Below are 20,003 nucleotides of genomic sequence, written 5' to 3' on the forward strand. Positions count from 1 at the left end.
TAGGGAGCGGGACGTCTTCCAGCAATTGTGGCAACTCTCTGGAGAGAAAATTGAAATAGTGCCTGCCATTTAATGGCCTAGGAAGCAGATACGGCCCAATTAAACAGTGCCCAACAACACCGACCCACATATTAACGAAGAAAAGCACTTGATGAGCGCTAGTAACTGAGGCATATGGGTTATCCTCCCTCCAAACATGCGAATTGTGCATGTTGAAGACTTCATCACGCCAGAACGTTGATTCATCAATAAACAACACAGAGGATGGAAATGTAGGATGTATTTCACACTGTTCCAGGTACCGCTGCGAAAACTGTACCCTGGGTGGATAATCAACTGGCTCCAGGTTGTGGACCCGCTATAAGTGAAATGGACGTTACAATTGCTCTCGGAGGACTGTTCTTACAGTCGTCTGATTCGTCCCCATGTTACGTGCAATTGCACGAGTGCTGATAGAAGGATCGCGCTCCACATGCTGCAAGACAGCTTCTTCAAATTGCAGTGTTCTTAAAGTGCGACGGTGTCCCTGTCTAGGTAGTCTACTAAATGACCCGTTCTCGTGCAGACGTTGGTACACAGCAGCAGAGGTCGTATGATACGGCGATTAGGATATTGTTGATAAACCCGCTGTGCAGCTCGTTCGTTGTGCTGCGCTACGTAGTACGCACCAATCATATCAGTGTACTCACTCCAGGTGTATCGCTCCATTAGTAAACAGAGACGATGCACTACTACACTGGTGGACAGCAGTTGCCTACAACTGAAGAGCGTAATACGCCCTCTTACAACTAAAAATCGTAATACGGCCTCTAACAACTGAAGAGCGTAATTCGGCCTCCACTGGTTTAAATAATCCCCATAGGAAAAAATGACATAAGGGAAAACTATTTGTTTTGATGTCCCCTACAAGCTGTATAACTAGCTTCCGAACTCGCCAACCGCTGTTTTAAGTATAACACCAAAGTTCGTCAGTTCTTTTTCTCGTCTAAATTATTACTTACGAGAAGATGCTTGACGTAAAGTGTGGGTTGAGTCATCCCCCCGCGGGACAGCTGAGTCAATTTTTTGTCCTCTGTAGCGTGACGTGTCAGAGGAACGCTTCCGGCCGCAGCATCCGCGACTGCAGCGGTCAGCGGCTGCCCGTCGCTGAGACACGCAGAAGAAACACAGTTGTCTTCAGGGTACGGTCATGGCTATATTTAGCCTCCATAGGGGGCGGCGCCACTTAAGACGCCGCGCCACCAGAGTTTTTACTCGTTCGCTGGAGAGGGATCCGGGCTCAGCGCACCGCGTGTGACTCAGACGTCAGCAGGCAACCGGTGTAAACGAACGTCGCCGAAGCCGAAGCAGTGAAAGCTACTGTCTAGAGCAGCGGTTCTCAACCTTTCCTCTAACGGAACACTTTGAGAATGTTGGTACTTTGATGGAACATCCTTTTTATTTTGAACGTTAATAGCATTTTTAAAAATGAAAAAAAGAAACTCGTTTTATTCAGTGATTATTCCAAATTTAAAATGTACCTGATAACACAAAAATCCGAAGAAAGTTATTGAAAAATAATCAGTATCGCCAAAATTTCGGAAAAAAACACCCTGTTATTAATACTTTTTTGAGGAGAACTTGCTCACTTTCCGCGGTACACCAGTGTTCCGTCGAACACAGTTTGGGGAACTCTGGTCTAGAGCGCTCCAGGTTGTCGCTCCAGCTAGGTCCGCATGAACAGTGCACAAACTGACGTCGTCTACATATTGTCGCTGAATAAGTAATACAGCGTATGCCAATTCCACTGTGTCGAGCAGTCTACATGAAGTTGATGATTGTATTTATACTCGTATATGTGCAGACAAGGCTCCTTGTTTCTTTTTCCTTTTTTTTTTTTAAGACCAAAACGTTATAGTGCTTCATGGACATCTCCAGCGTTCGCATAATTTAGTGCGTTACGTCCTCGTCCAGTTAGTTGATGCCTCATCTGACACACAAGATTCCAAGCGGAGTCGATACTGTAACTAATTGGACGAGGTCTATCTAAAAGACGACAAGTAAAGTTAGAGTAAAATTAAAAAAGAAAAAAAATTATGTGGAGGCACGTAGTAAGTTATACGAACGCTAAAGATGGGCATGTAGCCGTGTACTGTATGTTTCAAAGTTTTCGCATCAAACCTCTAGAGGAGACGATTACGTCACTGGGAACAAATTTTGTTAGCGGCAAAATGTTCACTGAGGTTTCTCGGCGACCTTTAGTATTCGCTAGCCGGGCGGCGAATTTCAACGAACGAGCAGGGTCTACTAACCAGGCTGCATCTGTGTACTACCTACTCCAGTAAATTGCCACAAATTTTCATCAAGAAAACCATAGGAAAGATTGTCTCTAAGCTGAGAAACATATTTAGAAGCGAATTAGGAAACATAATTTTGTGGGAGTACACGCGTTCATGCTTGCTCCCCCCCCCCCCCCCCCCTTCCATTATCCGATGGGACCGATGACCTCGCTGTTTGGTCCCCTCCCCCAGATCAATCAACTAACCAACTGGGGTATAGGCGACACAAAGCATACGCAACGCCACGGTCTACCTATGTTCTTTCAGGGGCAAAACCAATATAAAAGGACGCCAAAATTTTGTCTATAATAAAAATTGTTGCCCATGGCGTAGTCTGCCCCCCCCCCCCCCTTCTAAACGTTTGATGCAAGGACTTTGAAACGCCCTGTATCAATAAAAAATAAAACAAACAGGCTATTCAATACTGCATTAACTGAATTTTCCGGTTCGTTGCAAAAGCTGTTGCCGTACTCCCAAGGCAATTTTGATTCCTTTGAAACAAACCTGAAGGTGAAAAAATACCGGATAAGTCAAACAAGGCCAATACAGGTATAAATTCCGCTCGATTACAAAAGGATGTAACCCCGGGTGACTGGTGCGTTGGAAGCTCCGTGAGTATCTTTACGGATGATGCTGTTGAGTTTAGGCAGGCTGGAACGCCAAACGGATATATCGAAATACAGGAATGCCTAGTGCAGTGACAGGCAGGTTTCCACCAACCCCGAAACGAATATCCATTTTCAAGCGATACTTTCGAGTGAGCAAAAAGTTTACTTCTAGGTGAAAAGAAACCTTCTTGCGGAATGCTGCTCATTTCTGTCAGCTGAAGCTTTGACGCAAAATTGCTTTCCAGTACGGATAGATAACGTAATAAACAATACACTGTGCTGTGACTGCGCGGACTTTCGCATTTACTGAGCAAATCGACTAAAAGCTTCTGGATGGTGTCGTTGTTTCAACGACATGTGTTTTGGCGAGCTACAATTAAGTCATCAGTGTATCGGGAGTAAGTGAGGTTAGAATTCAGTATACTGTCAATATCTTGAACGTTAGATACAGGTATAAATTCTAGATCGCAGAATGGTAGGGGAGGAAATGGATTAGAACCTTGCCGAAGGAATCATCTCTGCATGTGTCTACAGTGATCTGTAGAATTTACCATGTATTATCGTTTCATTGTTTACCCACACCTGTAGTGTTGTCTTACAGCTGCAGTCTAGTTCAGCTGCAGTTCGTTCACGGTCACTATTTGTGCACGTATGACTATATGTTTATAAATGCTTTGAAAGTTTGCTTTCGAATACGAACGTGTCTTTATATGCCTACTAGAACGCCAGTGGTACATAAATTAATAATACCCTTTGACGCTCCCGTAGGTATATAAAACGCGCGCGTCTTTGAATGCAGTGTTGTGTCAAAACTTTTAATGAACCCGTGAAGAACTTTCCGGGTTTAAGATTCTGAACAAACAAACAAGATTTTTGCTAAACCCACATAAACATTTCAGCGCGAATGTCTCTGGAGCAACAACAGGCACTGAAAAATGACTCTGAGGGTATGAATATAAGGCGGGGACTCATAAAAGTAAATACTATGAGATATTCTAAAACGTAAACAAATATTATTTTCAACATAAACTTTTTTTTTTTAAGTGGACACCTCGTATTATTCCTTACATGAAAAATCACAGTTACATAAACGTACACTATTATCTACAAAACAAACATGTCCTCTCAGTTTACACACAAAATGTACGCCGGTATGCAATCACATTTCTCACAGCAGAAACACTACAACATATGTTCTTCGAGATCGCCATGTACACTGTAACACCGCGGCACACGCTCCAAAACTGATCGACTAAGTTTTATCACTGTTTCTGGTGTTATGCAGCACATTCGGCGGTAATACTGGCTTTTATGTTGTCCATTGTTGCTAGAGCCTGCTGCTACATCACATTTTTCACACGTTTCCAGACAGAAAGTCCATTGAGGTAAAGTCCGAGTACCACACTTTTCTGTTCACGACTGCAGAGGCGAGAGGTTGTACTGGGCCTCTAATTGGTTGTGTATCCTGACCGGAATTGTTCGTAGTGTGTACGTAGAAATAAAACACACAAGAGGGAAACCATTATGTACAAATCAGTGTTGGTGGTTATTACTCCCGGCCATCGCGATAACAGTGAAAGTAAGATTGCGTACGTCAATCTCATCGCGATTGCGAGCAATGTAGGGATCACGATTCAATCTCGGAATGTGCATTAGCCCCGCGTTTCGGTTATTTCAAGGGTCAACTTCGCGTTGACATTTCTCTGTATGTAGTTGATCTATTGCAACCAACGCAGCTCTTTTTGTGATGTGTCATGTTACTGATTGCGTAAGAAATAATACGGGGTGTCCATTAAAAATCATACGTTAGTGTTGAAAATAATACTTACTTACGTTTCAGAATGACTCAAAGCATTTACTTCACGAGCCCCTGCCTCACGACTATCAAAGTCGTTTTTTTAGCAGTTGCATTCTTATATGTGCATCTTTTTCATTACCAGCTGGAGCGCCGTATATAAACAGGGTGTCCTATTTATTTTGCTCACCCAAAATAACTTTTTTCTGATGCATTAAATGAAAAATTGTTTCAACTAATGTTTTTAACTTTATTGGGCAGTTATTGCTGAGGATATACAATTTATATATACCCTCAGATATGAAAGATTTGAGGTAGAGGTTCAGTTTTTTTGATGGAACCATGTATATTTTTTTCAAAAGCACTTAACCTTTCCAAGAGCTATTCAAAAATCTATCACTGTACCATTTTTGTCAATAAAACTTAGATATACAAGCAATAAAGAGTACATAGGTTGTGAAGAAATCATGCTGTTTACTGTCTTGATTGTTCGCATTACGTGTCCAATGTAGTGTTGTAGTAGATATGTGGGTTTTGTTAATGACGACTCATGTAAAAACAGGTACTACTTCCTAACCCCCCCCCCCCCCCCCCCCCTCCGCGCGCACCTCATTTTTTGTTGCTTTGGCGTACAATACAGGGTGCCCATAAAGTAAGTATCAATTTTCCAGATGTGCTACAACAAAATAAACATTATATTTAGAAAGAGTAGCTAATACTGTTCAACATGTCCACCTTCATTGGCAACACACCGTCCCCTTCGCCTTGTGGTTGCGTGCAACACGCTCTGTAACATTTGAAGGGCTGAGCCTGCCTCTCGTATTTGCGGTTTCAGTTCATTCAAATGTGGAACCCTGGTAGCATAAACTCGGCTGTTGATGAAACCCCACGCAAAAAAGTCCACGGTAGTGAAGTAGGGGTAGCCAGCAGCTCATATGCGACCTGCAACTCTTCCTATCCACCTAGTAGGAAAGGTCTCGTTCAGGTAGTCCCGGACAATGTTTGCATATTGGGGTGGCGCCCCATCTTGGTGATACATGACAGAGGCGAGGATACCATCCTGCTGCAACTGTGGCTCCAAGAACAACTGCAACATGTCCAGGTAGGTTGCTTCGGTAATTGTCCTTTCAACAAACATAAACGGCCTACAGATCCTATCTTTCATTGTGTTTGTTGACTACGCCGCAGACATGAAATGTCGCCTTGTCGCTAAACATAACATGATTCATCAGGTCCTCGTCGGCTATAGCTTCCAACAAATCATGACACATGGGTGCTCGTGCAACATGGTCTTCATCCTCTAGCTGGTGAAGCACATGGATATGATATGCCTTCTTTTTAAGGGTGTAGTGAATCCACACTGTGGATTTCGGCATGGATAGTTCACGACTCAGCCGGCGGGTAGATGCCGTTGGACTTCTTTCGATAGCTCCCCTCACACGCTGTACAGATTGTGGGCTGATCGGTGGTCGCCCAGCGCATCTCTCATCAGCTACGGATCCTAGACGCCGGAATTTGTTGACGAGCTTCCGAATGGCATCCTTCCGATACTTTCCCTCAAACAGCCTCTGGACCTTAGAATAGGTTTCGCCACGTAAACGATTTCCAGAATTGTGATTCTTTCGGCAGCTGTTAACATTGTGATGTCTCTTCACGGTACCTGCAACAGAAATAATCCACATGTACGTCTTCCACAGAATGGATACTTACTTTATGGGCACCCTGTATACTGCATGCCAGTGTAGTCGTGCAACAGAGTAACTTAGTAACTGCAGCTTGGTAACTGCATAGCGGTAGCATACATTTTGAAAACAGTTTTTGTTGTGAGAAGTTGCATGACGTACACACACGATGACAAAGTAGAATTGCTGCTAATTTACAGAGAAAGTACGTTGACAAAAAGTAGTATAGTAACGTCTATTTTTATGTTCAGTACTGTTATATGATTGTTATATTACTATGTCTATCTTGTACTCTACTGTACGTGTCTGTTCTGTAATTTGCTGCAGGTGGGTGAAATTCTGTTCAGGCACAACTGATGTACAGCACACAATTCCCTGACAAGCCATCGTCTTCTCACTGGATGTTTGGTCGTCCAATTTCTGGTCTACGTAAAACTGGAAGTTTAAATACAAGTCCGCTAAATCGTTGTAGAACACGAACATACGAAGGTGCTGAGGTCGCTGTGCTCGCTGCCGTAGCCGTCAATCCTCAAATCAGCAGACTAATTCAGTTTCGTCAGTGGCCTCAGCAACGACTTCTGACTACTTCTAATTTGTTCTCAGATGTTCTTTTTACCGTTGAGGTGCCATTCACCAACAACAGAATTGCCAATATGAGAAAATATGCATTATTGGTCCATCAACAATCCACGACGGCCCCGACAGGTTGGCATCAACGTACATAAAATGTTAATATAACATTATCGGAGCTTTCTTTATAAATGGCAACAAAAATGGCAGACAATATTCCAGATTTTAAGACATATTCTTCCTGTTCTCTTGGACGCTGTACGTCTGAAACAGAGGATGACCATGTGGTATCAGCATAGCTACTAGTTTCGTGGATAAAATGGTACAGTGTGATACTTTTTTGAAAATGAATATGAACCGTCACAATCGCAAGAAACTTATTTTTTTTGTGAGGTTTCCGGTTTCGGTCTTTTTACACCATATTCAGACCTCACACCATAATGGTAGACGGTGGTTGTGAACGGTGCTTCGTTCACAGCCACCGTCTACCATAATGGTGTGAGTTCAGAAGATGGACTAAAACAGACCGAAGTTCTTGCTGTTGTGACTTTCCATGTTCATTTGTAAGTAATAAAAAAACAAAAATTTAAACTCGACCCAGTATATCTTACATCTGCAGGAATACATAAGACGTGTACCCTCAGCAAGAACTACCCAGTTTTGTTAAAAACAGATTGGTTGAAACAATTTTTCATTTAACGCCTCAGAAAAAAGTTATTTTCGGTGATTCAGCTCATAAAAGAAAAAGAAATACGTTAATTATGATCAAATGGAATTTATTGTTCTTTCTCCCATTTAATTGATGCACAAGGCTGGTAGTTATCTTGATCAACGGTCGAAGTTACACGAATATCGATCTCAGTTTTGTTAGTGGCATTTTGTACATCTACATATCAGAAGAAACTTTTCAAGACGCATGAAGTCCATTGGTGGACAAAATCGAGTTTGATATGACGCCATGTATTTTCTGACCTGATCTACACACTCCTACAAAAATCATTTTAAAACCTTCAAACGTAGCTTTCAAGAATAGTAAATGCACGAGATAGCATATTCTCCTCTAGTATGAATGAATGAAACAGCATAAAGTCGATCCATTTTATTTATTTATTTTTTATTTTATGTCCTTCATTGGAGCACTCTAGTCGGATGTACAAAGATTTACAAAAGGTTATTATTCAATAAGCCAATTCAATAGTACAGTGGTTATACAGGAATTCTTATAATTTATTATTATATGAAGGGTGTCTTGCTGTTCTGTCTAACCAATACTTCTTCATTCTCTGAGGTATTTTCTTTCTTTCTTCGACTGGGATCACTCTTCCAGTAGCCCTTTTATTGATATTCTTTTGTAGCCTTGTTTATGTGTCTCGCAGTATTGCCGTTTTCTCTACTTTGTTTCTTAGGTCCTCTACAGTAATTTGGAGTTCTCTTATATCTTCCCTCATTTATGTGATCCATTTCATGTTGTTCTTAATACTCCACCTATTTTTATTAATCTCTTACTAACACTGTTTTCTGATGGTCTCATCAGACATCCAAAGAAGGGATACGTTGCTTCCCGATCGTACTCATTACTGGTTCTATTTTCTTGTATACTGATTCATTTGAAGCTGTTCTACAATGGCCATATACTTAGTTTGTTTATTTATTCTTGCCCTAATTATTCTTATTTCTGTCTGTAGTGTTTAGTATTTTGTCAATTTCTGCTGTATTAGTTGTTTCGAGGATGGTTTCAGCTGCGTAATTTATCTCTGGTTGTGTAACTGTTTTATAATGTTTTAATTTTGCTTCTATGGATAGGCTCGTCTTCCTGTAGGTGTTTTTGGTAATGTAATTTGTTTTGTTCAGTCTTTTAATTCTATTTTGCCACGATGGTTTCTCATTTAGATTGTAAGTTACAATTTCACCGAAATATTTAAATTTATCAACAGTTTTGATTTCAAGCTCTCCTATTCTAATTTTCTTTGCAAGTTGTAGGTCAGCTAGCATAATCTAGGTTTTCTCAAATGATATTCTGAGACCAATTTTATTGGACAGCAAGATCATCAGCAGCAAATCTCAAGCAGATCAAACTTATTTCATTTTTAGCACCTCCAATTGTTATGTTCTTTGGGTTATCCTTGAATCTTTCTCTCCATATGTATTCCAGAGAACTTTTGAACAGTAATGGTGATAGACAACCACTCTGTCTTTAGCCTGTTTTTATAAGGAATGGTTCAGAAGTTTCTTCTGTAAACTTCGCTTTTGGTTTGGTGCTAGTTAGAGTACGTTTATTTGGCTTCTTCTTGAAGTATCTTATTTACATATAAGTTTATATTCTCTACCATTCTACAAGTCTTTGACCATTCTTGTTTGTAAAGTTACTTGGACTCCAGTTTCCAATTATCTCTTTATATTTACTTTCTTTTCTCAACTGGGTGTTGAAGTCTCTCAATAAGACTTTTATACTGATTTTATTTATTGTGTTTGCGGTTTGTTCGAGAAGGTCCCGAAATTTATCTACCTCTTATTTTGTTTTTGTTCGATAATTTTTCATTTGTAGGAGCGTGAGCGTTTACACGGTGTAGGTTTTATTCATTGTTTTAAAAGTCAGTTTTGCATTTCTTGGTGACATTGCTTATTAAATCTTATTTATATTCACTATAAATCCTTTGCAAATTAGGGACATAACCCTCTGTCCTAGTCCGCAGCTCGTGGTCGTGCGGTTGCGTTCTAGCTTCCCGCGCCTGGGTTCGCGGGTTCGATTCCCGGCGGGGTTAGGGATTTTCTCTGCCTCGTGATGACTGGCTGTTGTGTGATGTCCTAGGTTAGTTAGGTTTAAGTAGTTCTAAGTACTAGGGGACTGATGACCATAGATGTTAAGTCCCATAGTGCTCAGAGCCTCTGTCCTGGTTTCCCATTATAAATTCTATATTCTCGTGATTCATGGTTGTCATATCTTGGAGCCCCGCTATTAAAATTTTTTGTCTTCCGATTGGCTATCCATTTAATCCTTTGTAGCCTTTACCTGCATTTTTGGGCAGGAGGATGGTATTTTTTTCCCCTAAGAGACCTTTCCATATTTGACTTTCAAACATGATTAACCTTAGTTGGAGCAAGCTCCAATTTACAGCTACGATTGTTAACCGCAGAGGATGTGTTTGGTCTCCAAGAGCTCTTTTATTTCACTCAATTCTACCAATTTATTTTATTAAGCAGTGTTGGCTGCAATGTAAGACTGGCGGACTAAAGTAAAATCTACAAATGGGCGAACAGTGGCCAAGTGTTATTCGTATTCATTATTGTTGTATAGTTTTTTTTTCTCTTTTTTAACTTCTACAAATACAGAAGTCAGATGTAAAAAACTGTGTCCTGTTACGATGGCGAGTATAATAGATAGTGGATGTACGGCATTTGGGGAGAAATGAATCGTGAAATAAAACAAATGAAGAAGGAATTAAAAGGAAATTAGAGTATGAAAACAGGTAAAAGAAAAAAGTATTTAAAATTATTGTTACTGCAAAGCTATACAAATTGATGAAAAAGTAGTTAAGAAATTTGCTTATCATTATTATTCTTGTATTTTGAACTGTTAGATGCCAAGATAAGGATGCTCGACTCATGAGGTTCGAACCTTATGCTAGAATAAAGAAGGACGCCTCCGTTTCTTTTCGGTTGCAGCAAACTGCCTTCACAGTAGTACCGTATAAGGGCGGTGTCTGCTGAAACATGTAAAAGGATTTCATTCTTACTCAACGTGAGGAGCCTTAAGCGTAGAAGAGTCCAGAAATATCCTGTTGTTCGACAGAATACAACAAACTGCGTTTAGTCCATCGCAGAAGTAAACAGAAAAGTAACGTTGTGGTAAATACGTTTTTATTAAGAGCTGTATTTTGCGTAAAATACAAAACAATTAATAAAATACTTTTGCGGTATAAGTTTTTCAATTCTCCGTAAAATTTCACGTTATGTGTTTTGAAAAGTTGCTCGTCATTTATACTCTGTTCTAGGGCCACCGATATTATCTCCCTCTTTCTTCTTTCTTCGCGAATGCTGCGCGGGAAGAACGCCTGACGTTAAAAGAAAGGGAGTAATGCGTTGCCCGTCTCTTCCCAGAACGTACGTTCCCGGAATTTCAACAGCACATCTTTACGAGATGCACAACGGCTCCCTTGAAACGTCTGCTATTGTGAGTTCGATAAGCATCTCCCGTGATACTCTGAGAGTACTAAACGAACCCTTGAGGACTGCCGCTGTTCTTGGAATCTTCCTCATTTCCTCTATTAATCCTACTTGGTAAGGGTTTCAGGGTTAATGAGTCGAAAGAGGATTTCTAAGCTACCTTTTTTGTGGGTGAGAAAGATTTCTTCAGGAATCGTCCAAAATGTAATACTCTGGCTTCTGCCATTGCTACAGCTACAATGTGGTTCTTCCTCTGTACGTCGCTCCCTAGAAGGTTTACTGTTGATACTATTTCGAGTGATTTATCGACAATCCTTTAATCGTATAATAATGGGTAATTGCACTTACGTATGTGGTGAGAAGCGTCGCTCCTCTACGAGACTTCATGAATTTCGCTACAGGTTTTTTTACTGTGACGTTGCTATGAGCTGTAACTCTATCCCGGAACAGACTCACCAAGTCTCCGGTGTCAACAACTCTAGGAAAATCTGTTGCTACAAAAATACGAAGTTGCAGAACGACCCGCTGTATAAAGTATAAATTGCTTGTCAGTATAAAACAACAGGGGCCATATGGCCAACGGCTTTCTTCGATATTGCGTCACGGACAAAATGAGATTCAGTATCATAATAACGGTGAAAAGGATTTGAGCGAAATGAAATCCAAGAACTCTTCGTATTCATGTATACTCGCTCGATTGTGTATCGTAAAGCCTATTGCAAATATACTTGCTATATGGCATAATGGCAGACACTGAAAATAACCAAAATAGTAAAGTGAGTTCCACTCTGCTTAACTTGTTTCCTAATATTATAGCTACCGTAAAGGAGTGTGCGCCTGAAGATACGAGTAGGAAAGTCGCCGAAACGTTGCTACAGCACAACGCCACGACTCCGCTGTGAACATGAAAAGATTTCATCAACCATTATAGCCACGAGAAGGAAGTTTGAAAGGTAGTGGCGGAAGTAAAGCTGTGAAGGCAGGTTGTGAGTCGTGCTTGGGTAGCTCAGTCGGCAGAGCACTTGTACGAGTATCCATGAGGTGTGATTCAGGTCACCCCAGTGTCTGAGCTCACAATGAACATTGATTTCGGCTCTAGCAGAAACCTCACCAATGCTCTCCTTTATTGGTTATACCGATTGACTGTCAGTCATTCTAGCACATACTCTGAACTTTCCGCTGCACAGGATGGAAGGATAATATGTGGTCAAGTTTCTGGACTCCGCCTATTGACTGAAAGAAGACCGAAATAATTCTTCGTAGTTTACGCCACAAATGTTTACTTTTTTCCGAACGCTCCTTTCTACACATTAGAAACCGTCTGCAGCTGGTAATGATTGGGAAGCCGCCTTGATACACCGAGAATTTTGCTCGGACGGACAGTACTGCCCAAATCATAATAATATGACAGCCTTTTTTTTTCAGTTTATCCATTGTGGATGGTGAACTGCGACTGTGATTTATATATGCGTTTAACTGGTAATAAATATGTCGCTGTTTTACTATTTATTCAACGATTAACACGTTTTCAAGCCACTGCAGGCTCATCATCAGATGGAGGTGTTACAAGAACATTGTGGACCAAGTGTAGCTAGACGCAGTGCTGGTGCTGTTGGCGGAAACGACGGAAATTCAGTGATCGGTGACGATAGTTTCGGGTTCGTTAACGTTTCGTCACCGATCACTAAATTTCCGTCATTTCCGCCAGCAGCACCAGCACTGCTTCAAGCTACACTTGGTCCAAAACATAAACACCTCCATCCATCCAATGGTGAGCCTGCAGTGGCTCGAAAACATGTTAATCGTTGAATAAATAGTAAAACGGCGACTGGTTGCATATTTATTACCAGTTAAACGCATATATAAATCACAGTCGCAGTTCATGGTTGAATAAGTCGTAAAAAAGCAACGGGTTGCATATTTATTACCAGATAAACGCCAACATGGCGTACTTGATACGTGACCCTAGTGGCAGAGCACACAAAGGGGGACAGAAAATGAAGGAAAAATATCTTCTCCGAATAATACAAAGAAATGGTAAGGAAAAGTAATACATTTCATAAACGTGAAGGAAAGTAAGCCAATGCAGTATGTACTTTTTTATGTTTATTTTATTTTTGATTTTATATGTCGTTCTCCATAGGACTAAATGGAGGAGCAAGTCTCCATGACCATCGGACGAGTCACTTCGTGAAATTATAACAGAAGCGCAGTAACAGACAAAATGAAACTTGTATGAATTTTATGCAGACTGCAAGCCGTAAGTGCAAATAAACATACTCATCAACGTAACACAGGAATTGGCATAATTTTTTAATTCTTCCAAGAGTTCCTTGGCAGAATGGATGGAGTGAGCCATGAGGAAACTATTCAGTTTAGACTTGAAAGTGCGCAGATTATTGCTCAAATTTTTGAATTCTTGTGACATTTTAATAAGATTGAATTTAGCAGGTTACTGCACACCTTGCCACACAAGAGTCAAGGAGGTGTGTTCCAAATGCGGACTGGGTTTCGGCCTAGTATTAACTGAGTGAAACCTGCTAACTGTTGGGAATAAACTGGTGTTGATAACAACAAACGACATTAGAGGAAATACTTATTGAAAGGCCAATGTCAGAATTCCCAGGCTACTGAACGGGAGTCGACAAAAGGTCCGCGAACTTACACAACGTATTGCCCGAACCACCGTTTCTGAGCCAAAAATACCTGTTTTGAATCGGCAGTTACCCAAAAAACTAATACCATACATCGTAAGCGAATGATAATAAGCAACGTAGACTACTTTTCGTGTTGAACTACCACTTATTTCAGATACTGTTCTAATGATAAATAAAGCAGAATTTTGTTTTTGAAGAAGATCCTGAACATGTGCTTTCCACGGCAGCTTATTGTCTTATCTAAACGCCTAGGATTTAGAACTGTCCAGTCTCACTAATAATACGTCCCTACTGTGTAATGGAAATGTCAGTTTTGTTGTATTGTGTGAGAAACTATAGAAACTGAGTCTTACTGTGATTAAGCATCAATTTATTTTGTACAAGCTATGAACTTATGGCTTCAACTGCATTATTAGGTACATTAGATACATTAGAAGGTATGTCATTAGATAAATAAGAACAGTAGCGGCCCCAGCACCGACCACTAGGGAGCCTCCTCCCCCATCCCCACGTAAGTGTGCCCCATTGGGACTGCACCTCGTAGCTATTCTCAATACTGGCGAAGAATTACTTTCTGCTAGTTCTTAAAGTCAGTTCTGGGCTACTCTCCTTATTCCATAATGGTCCAACTTCTGCAGTAATATCAAAACTCCTTAGTTAAATTAAAGAAGACGCCTAGCGAGAAGGCCGAGGATGCGCTCTGGTTTCTCAGATTTTATCTTGCGGTCATTCCGTGAGACGTATGTAAGATGAGGTAATATGTTGCCCAACTTTTGCCGGAATGTAGGCTCTCGGAATTTTAACAGTAAACCTCACCGTGATGCTGCTCGCCTCTCTTGTAACGTCTGTTACTGGGGTTTGTTGAGCGTCTCCTTTGACATCCTCGCCCCTACTTAACGTCTCTGCAGCGGAACGCGCTGCTCATCGTTGGATCTTCTGCCTCTTCTGTTTACCTAACCTGATAATGGTCCTAAACTGATGAACAGCATTAAGAAATTGAGAGAATTAAGTGCTTGGTTTACAAAACATTTTGTCAATGCATTTCATTTCTTTAAGGTTCTTCCATTGAATCTAAGCTTGACATCTGTTATTCCTATAATTCGTGTTCCACCGAAGGTCGCTTCGGATTTTATTCTTAGGTATTTTAAGGTAGTTACTGTTTCCAGCGTAATCCAACACTAGTGGATTTCTTCGCCTACTTGTGTGCAGTACGTTTCCTTTATTTAGGCACAGGTCCAATTGCCACTGCAGATCTTCCTGTGTTTCGCTATCGTTCTCTGGCGTTGCTACCTTCCTAGAGAATCAAAGTGGTCTGCGAACTAACTTATAATTTTTCCGACGTCATCCACTAGATCATTTACATATATTATAAACAGTAATGTCCATACCACACTTACTTGAGGTACTCCAGAAATATCTTTTAAGCCCGTCTGTTTCGTTCCGTTAAGAACTATATGTTGAGTTCTGTCTGCAAGAAAGTTGAAAATCGAATCGCATATATGGTCTGGCACTCGATAAACTCTAATTTTGTTCACTTATCGATCGTGCGGAACCGTATCGAATGTCTTCCAGAAATCAAGGAAAACGCCATCAATCTGGGCGCTGTTATCTCAGTGGCGCTTTGCATCCCATAAAAGAACAGACCGAGCTGAGTTTCGCAAGCTGCCTTGTTAATTTTTTTAGGGTAGATTTTCGTTTTCTGAAAGCGTTATAATACGGACGTATAAATGTGTTCCATAATTCTACAACAGACTGACGTCAGAAATATAAGCCGTTCTCGTAAATGGGAACGACCTACATTATGTACCCTTTGTTGCTCCAGCGACCTACGAGAAACCACTACTGAAAGAGGAGCAACTTCTTTCGCATAATCTCTATATAATCTCACAGGTATCTCATTGGGTCCCGTTGCCTTTTAATTCATTTCTATTTCGCGATCTCTTATCTCAGTATTCCATGGGAAAAGTTGTTAATTTTCTCTGCAACCGTAGCCTAGAATGCTACGTAGAATAATGGTAGTAAGTCGTGTAACTAACACAGACATCAGTTATAGTATAGGAGAGAACAAATAAACAGTTTCTGCATCCATCACTTGCTTATTTTGCCACTATGCGTTTCGATGGTTCACACCGTCATCTCCAGTTGGAGAACTGTTTATTTACATAGCTGGTCTTGGTGAAGAGTACACAGACGTCTTTTCACAGTAGCGGACCAAGGGCAGTGTAGGTGATGTCGCGTGTTTTGCTAATGATAATTTTTTTTTTTTTTAGAATTGAGCAGTACATTATAAGAAATTAATGTTTTGTAACCTCAAATCTGCCTTTTGTAAATAAACAGTTTCATCATTAGCAAAAGACGCAACGTAACCTAACACAGCCCTCGGCCTGCTACTGTGTAAATTTGTCTGTACTGTTTACCAACACCAGCTACACTATGTGATAAAAAATATCCGGGCACTCCCAAAAACATACGTTTTTCATGTTAGGTGCATTGTGCTGCCACCTACCGCCAGGTACTCCATATCAGCGACCTCAGGAGTCATTACACATCTTGAGACAGCAGAATGGGGCGCTCCGTGGAACTCATGGACATGGGACGTGGTCGGGTGATTGGATGTCACTTCTGTCGCACGTCTGTACGCGAGATTTCCATACTCCTTAACACCCTTAGGTCCAATGTTTCCGATGTGATAGTGAAGTGGAAACATGAAGGGACACGTACAGCACAAAACCTTACAGGCCGACCTCGTCTGTTGACTGACAGAGACCACCGACAGTTGAAGAGGGTCGTAATGTGTAATAGGCACACATCTATCGAGACCGTCACACAGGAATTCCAAACTACATCAGGATCCACTGCAAGTACTATGACAGTTAGGCGGGAGGTGAGATAACTTGGATTTCATGGTCGAGCGGCTGCTCATAAGCCATACATCACCCCGGCAAATGCCAAACGACGCCTCTCTTGGTTCAAGGTTCGTAAACATTGGACGATTAAGCAGGAAAAAAACGTTGTGTGGAGTGACGAATCGCGGTACACAACGTGGCGACCCGATGGCTGGGTGTGGATGTGGCGAATGCCCGGTGAACGTCATCTGCCAGCGTGTGTAATGCCAACAGTAAAATTCGGAGGCGGTGGTGTTATGGTGTGGTCGTGTATTTCAAAAATGGTTCAAATGGCTCTGAGCACTATGGGACTCAACTTCTGAGGTCATTAGTCCCCTAGAACTTAGAACTAGTTAAACCTAACTAACCTAAGGACATCACAAACATCCATGCCCGAGGCAGGATTCGAACCTGCGACCGTAGCGGTCTTACGGTTCCAGACTGCAGCGCCTTTAACCGCACGGCCACTTCGGCCGGCCCGTGTATTTCATGGAGGGGGCTTGCACACCTTGTTGTTTTGCGTGGCACTATCACAGCACAGGCCCACGTTGATGTTTTAAGCATCTTCTTTCTTCCTCCCGTTGAAGAGCAATTCGAGGATGGCGATTGCTTCTTTCAACACGATTGAGCACCTGTTCATAATGCACAGCCTGTGGCGGAATGGTTACACGATAATAACATCCCTGTAATGGACTGGCCTCCACAGAGTCCTGACCTGAATCCTATAGAAGACCTGTGGGATGTTTCGGAATGTCGACTGCGTTCCAGGTCGCAACGACCGACATCGATACCTCTCCTCAGTGCAGCACTCCGTGAATAATGGGCTGCCATTCCCCAAGAAACCTTCCAGCACTTGACTGAACGTATGCCTGCGACAGTGGAAGCTGTCATCAAGGCTAAGGGTGGGTCAACACCATACTGAATTCCAGCATTACCGTTGGAGGGCGCCACGAACTTGTAAGTCATTTTCAGCCAGGTGTCCGGATACTTTTGGTCACTTAGTGTATCTAAATAAACGGTTCTCCACCTGAAGATGATAGGGTGAACCATCGAAATGCGTAGTGCCATATAAACAAATGACTAATGTAGAACCTGTTTTATTTGTATTTATCAGCAGTCTTAGCCTTCATAATACCGTTCCTTACGGACGAAATATTTATTTTTGTGAGAGGACAATGAGTATAAAGGTAGCTGAAAGAGCACATAATATACTGAAGTCGCATTCAAGAGGAGTAAAGTTCAAATCCCAGTACAGCCACCCAAATTTTGTTTTTGTACGGTTTGTCTAAATTGATTAAGTCGAAGAATGTGAATTCAGAGGACCAGTTTACTGGTAGAAATATATGCCGAGCAACGACGTTAAAAGTAACGTGGCAGGTTCGGCTAGAATAAATCGTCAGATTTGTTGGTTGGGTGTGTAAGACTTATACGTGTGCGTCACTAGTTCAAAAACAAATGCACATGAAATATATTCTAGCTCGGAAACCATTCGGAATAGGGCATATTCCCATTTGAAGTTTTTTGCCTCAAATGAGCGTTGCTGTTATATCCCTGAATATTGACCATTCCTCTTGGGACACCCTAAAAACAGTCGTTTTTCCTTCGCTCTATTTGCGGGTGTAACAAGAAAAGAAAGGAAATGAGGCAGTAGTACGATGTACCCTCTGCTGTGCACTGTATGGTCGCTTGCTGAATATGTATGTAGACTTAGATGTAATAACTTTTAGGTTATTATGGCTTGTAACAAACAAGTGACGCGTCGTCAGCATTCTCAAATATTCTCCTGGGCATGCCTGGTCACCTTGTACATTTGTCTGTGGACAGCGTTACCTCGAGTCCCGGATCCCCCATTCAGGAATGGATGTTGTTGCTAAATTACGGAAGCAGTATATTTTCGTAGCGGGGCCGGCGGTGTTTTCTTCCCCGGAAACTCATTAACATGTGAGCGGACAGAATGTGAAGCAATAAACACACGCACGGCCTCACATCACACGAGGTAGCAGCCTGCGCGCTCATGAATGGAGCCTTGCTACAGCACACAGGGCTGATCCTCTGCCCGCTCTCGCCCATCCGCCCTGCTGAGCCCTTTTCAAAGGCTGCAGTCCCGCTATGGCGGCACACAAAAGGGTGTGACGCAGCCCCACCCGCTCCGACACACACACACACACACACACACACACACACACACACACACACACACACGGCACGTATGACGAGGAGCTCACCCTATAGCTTCGACGCCCTTCGCTTCTGTATGAAGGGCACCCAGCGGAAGTACCAATGTGGCAGCCCTGGTGGAACGTCGCACGGTGTATATATACGGCTGTCTCTCCTCTTCCATGCCACTCAAGAGACAGCAGGGGGAGAGAAGGACCACTTAAATGTTTACCACTGGGGGTAGGGTGCACTTACAAGTACCTCACACTTCGTGCGGTTTCTACGCAATGACATCTCTTCGCGAAACACCCACTTGTAATCCTCCCAGCAGCCGAAAGTCTTCCTGCAGTCATCCTCAACCATTTCTCCACTTAGTAACACATTTGAGCTGTTAGTTATGAATAACGAAAAGAAAGGGATAAAAATATTAGTAAATAAAAGTAATAAACCAATCTGCTAGGCTGTTCGACCACTTACACTACTGGCCATTTAAATTGCTACACCAAGAAGGAATGCAGATGATAAACGGGTATTCACTGGACAAATATATTATGCTAGAACTAACATGTGATTACATTTTCACACAGTTTGGGTGCATAGATCATGAGAAATCAGTACCCAGAACAACCACCTCTGGCCGTAATAACAGCCTTGACACGCCTGGGCATTGAGTCAAACAGAGCTTGGATGCCGTGTACAGGTATAGCTTCTAATAAGAAGAACAAATACGACGGGAAAATTCCAGAAGTCACACAGGTATAGCTGCCCATGCGGCTTCAACACGATACCACAGCTCATCAAGAGTAGTCACTGGCGTAATGTGACGAGCCAGTTGCTCGGCCACCATTGACCAGACGTTTTCAATTAGTGAGAGATCTGGAGAATGTGCTGGCCAGGGCAGCAGTCGAACGTTTTCTACATCCAGAAAGGCCCGTTCAGGACCCGCAACATGCGGGCTTGCATTATCCTGCTGAAATGTAGGGTTTCGCAGGGATCGAATGAAGGGTAGAGCCACGGGTCATAACACATCTGAAATGTAGCGTCCACTGTTCAAAGTGCCGTCAATGCGAACAAGAGGTGACCGAGACGGGTAACCAATGGCACCCCATACCATCACGCCGGGTGATACGCCAGTATGGCGATGACGAATACACGCTTCCAATGTGC

The 20,003-nt window shown here is 42.0% G+C and overlaps 1 protein-coding gene across 1 annotated transcript in view; it reads left to right on the forward strand.

The window, feature by feature from the left end:
• The window catches only part of LOC126365909 (protein disabled), a 467,529-nt gene that overhangs the window by 9,722 nt on the left and 437,804 nt on the right, over positions 1-20,003 (forward strand). The gene's annotated exons all lie outside the window — the stretch shown is intronic.

Source organism: Schistocerca gregaria, chromosome 4 (genome assembly GCF_023897955.1).
Source record: "Schistocerca gregaria isolate iqSchGreg1 chromosome 4, iqSchGreg1.2, whole genome shotgun sequence".
Lineage (NCBI taxonomy): Eukaryota > Metazoa > Arthropoda > Insecta > Orthoptera > Acrididae > Schistocerca > Schistocerca gregaria.